The sequence below is a fragment of the Aotus nancymaae genome, unplaced genomic scaffold (genome assembly GCF_030222135.1).
Source record: "Aotus nancymaae isolate 86718 unplaced genomic scaffold, 86718_ANA_hifiasm-v0.15.2.pri h1tg000006l, whole genome shotgun sequence".
NCBI lineage: Eukaryota > Metazoa > Chordata > Mammalia > Primates > Aotidae > Aotus > Aotus nancymaae.
Genome location: NW_026988417.1, coordinates 48,750,306 through 48,762,807, shown reverse-complemented (window position 1 = coordinate 48,762,807; position 12,502 = coordinate 48,750,306). Strand labels below are relative to the sequence as shown.

The window sequence follows — 12,502 nt, the reverse complement described above, 5'->3', positions numbered from 1 at the left end:
TCATATTATTCCTTTAAGGAAATGAGATGTTTCTTCTGAATCTACACTTGTGCATTTTTAATAGAGGAGGAGAAGATGAAGTACCTTTCAGTTCATTTCCGTGAAATGTCATTTCAAGAGATCCAGAAAGGCTTCTGATGCCAGATTCTGCTGAACTACCAACAAGCCAGACATTTAACCATTAAAGAGTCATCTCACTTTCTCTTTGGTTCTCTCTTCTCCTCTCCCCTCCCCTCCAACCCCACCAAGACAGAGTCTTGCTCTGTTACCCAGGCTGGAGTCCAGTGGTGTGATCTTGGCTCCCTACAACCTCCACCTCCTGCATTTAAGGAATTCTCCTGTCTCAGCATTTTGAGTAGCTGGGATTACAAGTGTCTGACCGACATCACGCCCGGCTAATTTTTTTGTATTTTTACTACAGATGGTGTTTTGCCACGTTGGCCATGCTGGTCTCAAACTCTTGACCCCAAGTGATCCTCCCGCCTCAGCCTCCTTAAGTGCTGGAATTATAGGTGTGAGCCATGGCCTGACCTCTTCTCCTCTTTTTAAATTCATGTCTTCTTCTCTTTTTTTTTTTTTTTTTTAATTCAGTCCCCATAGAGACTGCCAAAAATTGCCAATGCCGACTATATTTCAAGTCTTCATGGCGGGGTGTTGGGAAAAGTTTTCAATGAGCAGTAATCACGCCTCAGATAAACCTCATTGGCTGTGATACTGCCACTGTGCAAAGCTCAGTCATTCATTTCTTAGAGGAGTTCATTTGCTGGTGCTGGGAAGAATCCAGTGAGTTCTGTGTGCAGACATGGGAGGACTGAAGTGAGAGAAAGGAAAATAGAAACCCTAAAGGCAATTTCCTACTTTCATGATTTTGACTTTGGGCCCTGATTCCAGCGCTCAAGCCTTTTCTGGAGTTTGTCCAGACTTCTCCGTTCGAGCAGAGAACATTGCAGAATTGCTTTTGAATATGCTGGTCTAACGTGCAGAGCTTCTGGCTGGGATGCTTGTAGAAGAGGACTCCAGGGCCTTGTCCTGGCTGCACTGGGCCCACAGGTTTCCGCATGTGAGGAATGGTGCTTTGTTACTGAATAGAATTTCCGTGTTGCTGGTCACTCTTATAAGGGACTTGGAGGCCTCAGCCATTGAGATGCCCTTCTCCTACTTCCCAAACAAGTGATAGGAAATGTGTTGAAATAGCACTTAAGACAGCTGCCATGGTTTCTACAGACTACTTTTAAACTGGCCTTTTTTACTGGCCATTTTCTTCCTCCTCCTCAAACATTGAGTAGTCTCTGCTTGTTCTGTGGATCTTGGAAGTCAGATTCTAGCACAGGCTTGGGAGTGCAGTATCACATTCTCCGTTCAGATAGCTAAAATTTAGATTCTCATCTTCTCATAGATCCCCTAATTTGCCAAAATGTAGTTCCTTTGCTGAATACAGCAAAATGACATCATTTATGTTGTCTGCTCAGAGTTGCAAAATTGTTGCTTAGCCAGACTAAAAAGAAAGCAAGCAAGGAAGAAAGAAAAATGAAACAAACAAAAAAACTCCCAGGTTTTTAGAGAATGTATACATTCTGTGAAATATTTGTAATTAGGGGCAGCATTTACCAAGAGCTCAAGCAAAGAGTGGACATGCTGAGTTGGCACTGGTTGGAGAAGTGTGAAGATTTTTATAAAAGCTTTGGAAAGCCCAGTATTGACCTGTTTTTATTATTTTTATTGGCTCCCTTGATGACAGACAAACAGGCCTAACCTGAGGCCAACAGAATCAGCAGGAAATTTAGGTCACAGATAGTTGCATTTTAAAAACTCTGGGTTTTTAGAGGCTGCTCAATCATTGTAATTGATTGATGATAACATGACAACAAGAGTTCTTAAATCATTAAATGTGGCCAGATAAAGACGAATGACTGGCGGTTTTATTGGATGCATCGTTCCCAATCCCCTGTGGTGTTCTGTTCTGCTCTCTGAAGAAGTCGCTTGTCCCTCGTTTCGTGCAACTTATGGCCCAGCTGGCCTGTTTACAGAAAACAGCCTCTTAAACTTGGCAGTTCTGTTTGAAGCACAGCATAACATCATTTCCCGAGAGATGGGAAAAAACATTACAAAAAAGTTTATATCTCCCCTAAAACATATGCGTGTTTTAAACTGAGCATCCATTGAAAGTTGTTCTTTCCATCCTCTGAAATCAAGGCCTTTCCCTATCTCCCCAGCCAAAGGTACTTGTAGCTGAATGAGATTATTCGATGAATCCTGTAAGCTTCTTATGTTTTCCTGCTCTTACTTTGGATAAATGCTAATCTGTAATAAGAACTCTAAGTAGATAGCTCTGTTCTTCCCAGGACACAGGAAATGTGGCCGGGTTTAATGGCATTTTAAAAACTTTATATAGAAGTAAATATAATATAGAAAAGTACAGCTCAATGAATTTTTACTAACTGAAGACAGCTGTGTAATCAGCACCCAGCTCAACCTGGAAGATTCCCAGCAACCCTGGAAGCCTCTCTTTTGCTCTCTCCCGGTTACTCCCTCCCTCTAAGGAGTAGGGACTTCTGAAAACCTAGTTACATTCCCCCTGGCTTTTGTATTTTACATGGATATAATTTTATATTTTTTCTGGCTTCTACCATTATACATTATGTTTGTGAGTTTCATCTGTATTATTGTTTTATGCAATGACAGAGCATTTATTCTCATTGTTATGTAGTATTCCATTGTGTGAATATACCAGTTTTTTTCTCCAGTGGCAATTTTAATAGAAGAGAAAGTTTGTAGAATGTTTTCACTTCCTCAAGGACTTCACTATTTCTCACTACCAGAGAATCGTATACTCCACAGACACGGAATGTCAGCTGGTGCCCCTTATAGGGATACATTTTGGGAAACATGCTGATACTCGGAGCTTAACCTTTGCGTTTTTTTACATCTGCTTATTCTCTCCATTAAGTCTTTTTGGTGCATTCTTCTACCTTTCCTGCCTCTCACACTTGCCATTATTTTGCTTCTCACTCCAGAATCCTTCAATTAATTCTGTTCTCTTTTATTGTCCTGGGCTTAAGCATCCTCCTTTCTGAAATATTTGTATCTGTCCCATTCTTACATTTTTTTTTTAAGAAAAAAAAGAATGAAGAAGAGGAAGAAAAAGGAAGAGAAAGAGAAGAGAGAGAGAGAATGGGAGTATTGCTTCCTTGTTCAGGCTAGAATGCAGTTTAGTAATGGGTATTGAAAACCTCTTTTATACCAATAATTATACTTAATGATGTAGACAGGAAGGAATAAGGGAAGAAAATAACAAACAAGTAGCCAACCAATATTTCATTTAAATCTATGAAAATGCTATGCGATTACTGAGGAGTGATTTACTTCCAATTATGTAGTCTTTTTTGGAATAGGTGTGAGGTGGTAATGTATGTTTTGTGCATTTGAAGTGGAGAGTTCTATAAATGTTTATTAAGTTTACTTGTTCCGGATCTGAGTTCAAGTCCTGGATGTCCTTGTTAATTTTCTGTCTCGTTGATCTATAGAATCGTTAGCTCTTCTTGTTACATTGATCCTTTTGCCATTATGTAATGTCCTTCTTTGCCTCTTTTGATCTTTGTTGCTTTAAAGTCTACTTTATCAAAGGCGAGAATTGCATCTCCTGCTTTTTGTTTATTTGTTTATTTTTACCCTCTGTTTGGTTGGTAAATCTTCCTCCTTCTCTTTGTTTTGAGTCTTTGTGTATCATTGCATGTGAGATGGGTCTGGATGCAGCATACCGATGGGTTTTGGCTTTTTATCCAATTAGAATATATATAAGTTTAATATTGGCATTTGATGCTAGCTGGCTGTTTTGCCCATTAGTTAGTGTAAATTTTTCATTGTGTTAATGCTCTTTGCTTTTTGATATATTTTTGAAAAGGCTGATATTTGTTGTTCCTTTATATGTATTGTACTTCTTTCAGAAGCTCTTGTAAAGCAGGCCTGGTGGTGGTGAAGTCTCTAAGTACTTGTTTGTTCGCAAAAGATTTAATTTTTCCTTCGCTTATAAAGCTTAGTTTGGCTGGATATGTAATTCTGGGTTGAAAGTTCTTTTCTTTAAGGATGTTAAATATTGGTCCCCACTCTATTCTGGCTTGTAGGGTTTCTGCTGAGAGATCTGCTGTAAGTCTGATAGGTTTCCCTTTATGGGTAACCTGACCTTTCTCTCTGGCTGCCCTTAGTATTTTCTCCTTCATTTCAACCCTAATAAATCTGGCAATTATGTGTCTTGGGGTTGGTCTTCTTGAAGAATATCTTTGTGGTGTTCTCTGTATTATCTGGAGTTGACTATTACCCTGCCTTGCTAGGTTGGGAAAGTTTTCCTGAATGATATCCTGAAGAGTTTTTTCCAACTTGGATTCATTCTCTTCGTCACATTCAGGTACACCTATCAAACTTAAATTAGGTCTTTTCACATAGTCCCATATTTCCTGGAGACTTTGCTCATTCCTTTTTATCCTTTTTTCTCCAATCTTGTCTTCTCATTTCATTTCACTGAGCTGGTCCTCGACATCTGATATCCTTTCTTCTGCTTGATCAATTCGACTGTTTAAACTTGTGCATACTTCGCGAAGTTCTCGTGTTGTTTTTTTCAGCTCCATCAATTCACTTATATTCCTCGCTAAATTGTCCATTCTCGTTAACATTTCATCAAACTTTTTTCAAGGTTCTTAGTTTCTTTGCATTGGGTTAGAACAAGTTCTTTTAATTCACAGAAGTTTCTTATCACCCACCTTTTGAAACCTGCTTCTGTTATTGGAACACACTCGTTCTCCATTAAGCCTTGTTCCGTTACCGATGAGGAATTGCGATCCCCTGTAGAGGGAGAGGCATTCTGATTTTGAGTATTCTCTGCCTTTTTAGGCTGGTTTCTTCTCTTCATTATATATTTATCCCTCTGTCGTCTTTGTAATTACCGACTTTCTAACTAGGTCTCTGAGCGGATGTCCAACTTGTTGATTCCCAGCGCCGAAATCTGAGCAATCCACTGCACAGGCCAAAACAGCGGTGTTAAGATTGATGGTGCTTTTCTGCCTGGGAATCTCCGGACTCTGCACCAAGAACTGCCTCCCTAAGCCACCAGCAAAACCGCCACGCCAGCCACAAGAGTCGCCCTGGCGACCCATGGGACTCCTCTGCTGGGAATCTCTTGGTCCGTGAGCAACAAATATTCGTCTGAAAGTGTGGCGTCCTCTCGTTCTCTGCGCTTTCACTGGGAGCTACGAGCCCGAGCTGCTAGTGATCAGCCATCTTGGATCTCTCCCTCCATTCTTACATTTTACAGCAATTTTGTCCTCTCTGTTTTTTCCTCTGAAACACCCCCTCCTTTTCTGAACCTCCATCTAAAAATCTTGGAATAATTCTGGACTCTTTTGCTTATACTACATATTCAGTCCATCAACAAACCACTGCCTTTAACTTCAAAATCTTTGCAGATTTTACCAGTTCACATTACATTCAGTGCTCCTTCCTTGATCCGTGTCCCCTTTTTCTCAATTTGTTTATTGAAATTACTTCCTGTCTCCCTTGTCCCTCTAGTTTATTCTTTTCACCATACTCCAAATGAGAAGCCTTTTAAAACAAGATCATACCCTTTGACTTCCATGTCAGAAGAAGTGCAGAAGCTCTAACAATGGGCCGGCTACACTACTCTGAATCATCTGGCCCCTTCTCTGCCTTGTGTCTTACCACTCTTCCATTTCCATTGCTGAAAGAACTAAATCTATCTTGACAATTTCCATAACATTGATCTAGCACCCTGTCCCTTCTTTGCATCTGAAGCTAATGCCATGTTTCCAGTCTATCATCTTTAAATCAGCTGTTCATGGAGATCATTTCTTCCCTGTTAGATGACTTCAGAATCTGATTCTTTTTCATGCATTTTTTTTGTGTGTGAGTATTTCTTACGTGCATCCCATCCTTTTTCACACAGTGGTAGGTTCACATAAAAAATTCTGCATTTTGCCCCTCCTTGCCCCTCTCACCAAAAAAAAAAAAAAAAAAAAAATTCTGCACTTGCACAGCATATACTGGGTTCACAGAACTTGTGGCCACCGGTCCAGGGGCACTGGATGTCCTAGGCCCAGCCAGCTGTCACTAGGGCTTGGGAAGGGAGTGGGCATGGCATGGTGATATCCTAGATGGGAAAATCTGACTTAATATTTGTGGCACATAGTATTTATGTGCCAAGGGGGTGGGGGGAAATCTGGTTTCCCTCCACTGGAGGTTTTTACCTTGACTGAGACTTTGGGCCAGTCGTGTACCTTACCAGGAAAGTCTAAGTAGTCACAAGTCAGTAGATTACCTCTGATGTGTGAAGTTTCCCTGCTACTGCTTCTGCTCTCATATAATTTATCTATTGTCTTATAAGCTAGGTTCCTTAACTATTTGTCCTAGTCAGAATCCTCATCATAATCGTTCTTGTCCTAAGGATTTGGATTCCTCTTCCCTGCAAACTCTAGCTTTCCTCTGACTGGGAAGCATTGGAGAGGAAATTGTGTAGTAGACTAGATGTATATTTTGAAGAAAAATGGCGTTGGGTTGGATTCCAGCTCAAACATTCACCAGCTGATATCTTTGACTAGTAACCTTTTCAAACTCAATTTCTTCCTCTGTAATAGTAATACCCATATTATAGGGTAATTAGGAGGATTAAATGAGATAATCTACAATTATATCTTTATAAATGTTTATTTTTTTCTCTTTTTCTAATGTCAGCTGCTTCATTCTAGAGATAAGTATGATTTCAATACCAACTGTATTCAAAGGGCAGAGCTAGGTCCTGGAGATGGAATGAGGAATAAGATGAGGTTCTTGCTATCAAGGATTTTTCAGTCTCAGAAGAGAGCTAGATATGAATAGATCATTAAATTTAGGGTGATAAAAGCCATGGTAAACAGAAATAGAGACTCCTTTGGGATTGCAAAATAGGCACATTTAACCCACGTAGGGAAGGTCAGAGAAGATAATGCTTAGGTTGAATCCCAAGACAAAGTGAAGAGGGAAAGTAACTTTCTAGGCAGGAAGTTTTGCATGAACAAAAGCACAGAGGCAAATGTAAGTAGTTCATCAAAGTTTAATTGTAATCAATGAGGAAAGAAGTCGTGACTGTTGAGGCTAAGCAGTTAATTGGGGCCAAGAAGATAAAAGGAATGCATGTCTCATGTTAAGGGCTTTGTCTAGAGGACTTTATTTAACATTAAATAACTTTAAGTGGATCAATTTTTTGTTTTAGAATGAGATATATTGTGGCTAGAGATGATGGTAGTTACAACTTAAGTGGTAGAAGAAGAAATGGATAAGGAGGTGGATATATAAAAATCATCAGGACTTGACTGATTTGATGTGGCAGGACCAAGGGAGAATTCTCGTAGAGTTCAAGTTTCTGACTTGGTCAACTGGAATAGTGATAGTACCAAACAATTGTCTAGGATATAAAGGAATAAGAGGAAATTTGGGGGTACAAGTATTGATTTCAGCTTTAGACACATTGAATCAAATTTACAGGTGAGATATACAAGTAGAGAAGTCCAATAGGTAGTTGGCTGGGTTTAGAGCAAAGAAGAGAAATTTGGCTGGAGATATAAATTTATGTGTTACATTAGTATGAAGATTAAAGTGCTGTACCAAAAGAAGCAACATAGGGACTCTAACAAGATAGCTTATTTCACTTTCATATTGCAGTCTAGAAATAGTTGGATGGTCGAGTCCACATGCCATTCAAAATGTGGTCTTCATTATTTGCGCTAGAAGTACCTACCTATCCTTCCACTGGAGGTTTTAACCTGGACTGAGGTTCTGGGGCCAGTCATGTACCTTGCCAGGGGACTCAAAGGAGCTGCAAGATCAGAAGCATTGATATCAACCTGGAAATTTGTTAGAAGTGCAGAATCTTTAGGCTCCATCCCAGACCTAATGAATTTATTTTATTTTTTTATTTTTCTTTTTATTTTTATTGTACTTTAGGTTTTGGGGTACATGTGCAGATCATGCAGGATTGTTGCATAGGTACACACATGGCAATGTGGTTTGCTGCCTCCATCCCCTGGTCGCCTACATCTGGCATTTCTCCCCATGTTATCCCTCCCTAACCTCCCCATCCCCGCTGCTGTCCCTCCCTTGGCACCCCCAATAGACCCCAGTGTATGATGCTCCTCTCCCTGTGTCCATGTGTTCTCATTGTTCAACACCCTCCTATGAGTGAGAACATGCGGTGTTTGATTTTCTGTTCTTGTGTCAGTTTGCTGAGAATGATGGTTTCCAGGTTCATCCATGTCCCTACAAAGGACACTAGCTTGTCATTTTTGATGGCTGCATAGTATTCTATGGTGTATATGTGCCGCATTTTCCTTGTCCAGTCTATCGTTAACGGGCATTTGGGTTGGTTCTAGGTCTTTGCTATTATAAACAGTGCTGCAGTGAATATACATGTGCATGTGTCTTTATAATAGAATGATTTATAATCCTTTGGGTATATATCCAGTAATGGGATTGCTGGGTCAAATGGAATTTCTATTTCTAGGTCCTTGAGGAAGTGCCTAATGAATTTAAATGAGCACGTAGGAAACTAATCTTCCTTCTATCTTGTTTCTCAGCCTTCCTCTCTAACAACGTAGTTGAAGCTCATTACAACCATTTTATCTGTATTTTAGCTGTGGAAAGAGGAAAGGAGAATAGGAAACAATGAGCTTTCTTTGTAGGATTTGATATCCTTAAATTGATAAATATTCACATTTACTGTGTTACAAATTGATAATGAGAAAATTTAAAAATATTTATTTTTGTTTATATATATCTTTTATTGCATTTTAGGTTTTGGGGTACATGTGAAGAACATGCAAGATTGTTGCATAGGTACATACATAGCAATGTGGTTTGCTGCCTTCCTCCCCATCACCTATATCTGGCATTTCTCCCCATGTTATCCCTCCCCAACTTCCCCACCCCCACCCCCGCTGTCCCTCCCCTTGTTCCCCCGACAGACACCAGTGTGTGATGCTCCCCTCCCTGTGTCCATGTGTTCTCATTGTTCAGCATCCGCCTATGAGTGAGAATATGCGGTGTTTGATTTTCTGTTCTTGTGTCAGTTTGCTGAGAATGATGGTTTCCAGGTTCATCCATGTCCCTACAAAGGACACAAACTCATCGTTTTTTATGGCTGCACAGTATTCCATTGTGTATATGTGCCACATTTTCCTTGTCCAGTCTATCATCGATGGGCATTTGGGTTGGTTCCATGTCTTTGCTATTGTAAACAGTGCCGCAATGAACATTCGTGTGCATGTGTCCTTATAATAGAACGATTTATAATCCTTTGGACATATACCCACTAATGGGATTGCTGGGTCAAATGGAATTTCTATTTCTAGGTCCTTGAGGAATCGCCACACTGTCTTCCACAATGGTTGAACTAATTTACACTCCCATAAACAGTATTTGCTTCATGATATAAAATATTTTATGAAGAGTAACCACATTTTCAAAACAAAAACATACATGAGAATGACATTTGTTTGTATTTTTGAAAATATTTTTACTGTTTTACTGAGTAGAAAACAGTTGGATTCTTATGTTTGCTTCCTCATTCAGTAGGCTGCTATGTATTGTTTTGGTTGAAAAATATGAAAAATATCAAGGCTCATGCAGACATATAGTTGGAAAATATAAAAAAGCAATATCGTTACAGCTTTTTTATATGTTTGTGGGTATCCTTTTTTGATACTGTACCTAAATTCTATAAGTAGTGATTTCTTGAAGGTAAGTTGTAATGTGTCATTGGAAACCCTATCAATGAGCTATTTGTACCCTTTTACATTAAAATTCAGTGGTCTACCTTGTATTTAGGATGAATCTTTTGCCTGTGCTTGATATTCTTACATCATGCATTGGTCATTTGGAAAACATTGATTCACCAAATTATACAGATGTTCCAAATGTTGACATATTTTATTATGCAATTCAAAAAACTCACATTTAATGTCACCACTGATCTCATCAGAAAAGTTTTAAAGAATAGATCATCTGGCAGTGGCATATATAAGTTTTTCAGAATTCGATTTTTTGCCAGAATTTTGACATTGACAGTAAGTATGTCAGTTGTTTTCCTTGAAGGAACAGGCTCATTTTGTTCATTTTGGAGAAAATGTGTGCCAAATAGCCAAGTCTTACAAATTGTAACTTCTCTGTCATTCTTTCAAGTAACAATGCTGTTGCATGAAAGAAGTAATTACTTCAGTACACAACTCAAACAATTACACAAATGCTTTTTCTAGAGATAACCATTGTCCTTAGTATATAGCAGAAGTGCTTCATACATATTCCCATTTTGTCATGCACAATATTAAACATTTAGGACTGAAAGTCCATAAGATTGATAATTTTGACCACTTTATCAATAGCTCTTTTTTTTTTTTTAATTGGAATCTCACTCTGTTGCCCAGGCTGGAGTGCAATGGTGCAATCTTCAGCTCACTGCAACCTCCGCCTCCCAGGTTCAAGCAATTCTCCTGCTTCAGCCTCCCAAGTAGCTGGAATTACAGGCACCCACCACCACGCCTGGCTAATTTTTGTATTTTTAGTAGACACAGGGTTTCACCATATTGGCTAGGCTGCTCTCTTAGCTAGGCTGGTCTCGAACTCCTGACCTCATGATCTGCCTGCCTCAGCCTTCCAAAGTTCTGGGATTACAGGTGTGAGCCACCATGCCCAGCCATACCAAGAGCTCTTAAGTGAAACTGACTTTTGCAAAATTCAACTGTGAGTACATAGCCTAGTGGTAAAGAATTCAAAGGATCTGCAACCTTCAACACATCTGCCAAGTCCCTTTTGGCATATAGAGTACCACAGTCACAGATTCCAGGGACTAGGATGTAGGCTCCTTTGGGATGCCAGTATTCTGCTTACCATACAGTCTTAGTAAATGTACATTAAATATTTGTTGAAGGAATGAAACATCCTATTCTATTATTCATGTCTCAAAGCTTTGCTCCTTCCTGATATTAGATGCTGACTGTTTAAGACTCAGTTGAGGTATACCTCTTCCAGGATTTAGGTGTTCCTTAACTGTTTCCAAAGAGAATAAATACTTCTACTAAAGAATTTATTTACTACATTGTCACAACTCTTTACTCCTATCCCTACTCACCTGTAAACTCCTTGAATCTTGTGTCTTGCTTTGTTTTCATGTGCCCAGAGTATAGTAGCATCTGAAATATAGCATGCACACAATAAATATTTGTTCATGCATTTGTTGATGCATGAATGCATCAATGAATGATTCTTACACATGCTAAGTTATCCTTTGGCACTTTGTCTAGGACATATGAAAAGCCCATTTCCCAAAGAAACAGAGTAACTTTAATTGTGAGAATTTGAACACTTGCAGTAGGACTTGTAGTGATGGCAAGTGATGTTTTGAGCAGAAGAGCCTCGGGCACTCTGTCAGGCTCCCACTGGCAACATCCTATGTGCCTGCACACACCATGGCTTAGGCTGAGGTTTGGAGGATGATAGTTTGGATATTTGTCTCCTCCAAATCTCATGTTGAAATGTGATTCTCAATGTTGGAGATAGGGCCTGGTGGGAGATGTTTGGGTCATGGGGACCGATCCCTCTTGACTGCTAGGTGCCCTCCTCACAGTGGTGAGTGAGTTCTTGCTTAGCATTTATCTGAGTTCTGGTTGTTAAAAAGAGCATGTCATCTGCTCTGCTCCCCTGACCTCCATTCTTTTTCACCATATAATATACCAGCTCACTCTTTGCCTTCTACCATGATTGTAAAGCTTCCTGCGACCTTAACAGAAGCTGAGCAGATGCTTGTGCCCTGCTTGCACAGCCTGCAGAATGGTGAGCCAAATTAACCTCTTTTCTTTATAAATTACCCAGCCTCAGATATTCCTTTATAGCAACACAAACAGACTAACACAGAAAATTGATACCAGGAATGAGGTGTTGCTATAAAAATACTCAAGAATGTGGAAGTGTATTTGGAACTTGGGAATGGGCAGAAGCTGGAAGACTTTGGAGAGCTCAGAAGAAAAGAGGAAGATGAGGGAGAGTTTGGAGCTTGTTAGAAAGTGGTTCAATAGTTGTGACCAAAATGCTGATAGAAATATGGACAGTGATGACCCAGGCTGATGAAGTCTCAGATGGAAATGAGAAAGTTATTGAGAATTGGAGTAATGGTCACTCATGTTATGCAAGATGACTTATAGTTTCTAGCAGAACAAATTTCTAAGCAGCAAAGCATTCATGATGTGATGTGGCTGCTACTAACAACCTATGACCAGATATAGGAGCAAAGAAATGACTTAAAGTTGGAATTTATATTTAAAAGGGAAGTAAAGAATAAAAATTTGGAAAAGTCACAACCTGGCCACATAGTAGAGATGGAAAGAACATTTTCAAGAGAGGAATACAAGCAGACTGGAGCAACAACTTACTAGGGAGATTTTACATAACTAAAAGGGATCCAAGTGCTAAT

At 39.5% G+C, this 12,502-nt stretch overlaps 1 protein-coding gene and 1 non-coding gene across 2 annotated transcripts in view; one reads left to right on the top strand and one right to left on the bottom strand.

The window, feature by feature from the left end:
• Positions 1-12,502, top strand: part of SCFD2 (sec1 family domain containing 2) — a 435,166-nt gene that overhangs the window by 179,769 nt on the left and 242,895 nt on the right. The gene's annotated exons all lie outside the window — the stretch shown is intronic.
• On the bottom strand, positions 592-732 carry LOC135272228 (U4 spliceosomal RNA). The gene has a single exon (XR_010340310.1). It is a non-coding gene; the product is annotated as a U4 spliceosomal RNA (small nuclear RNA).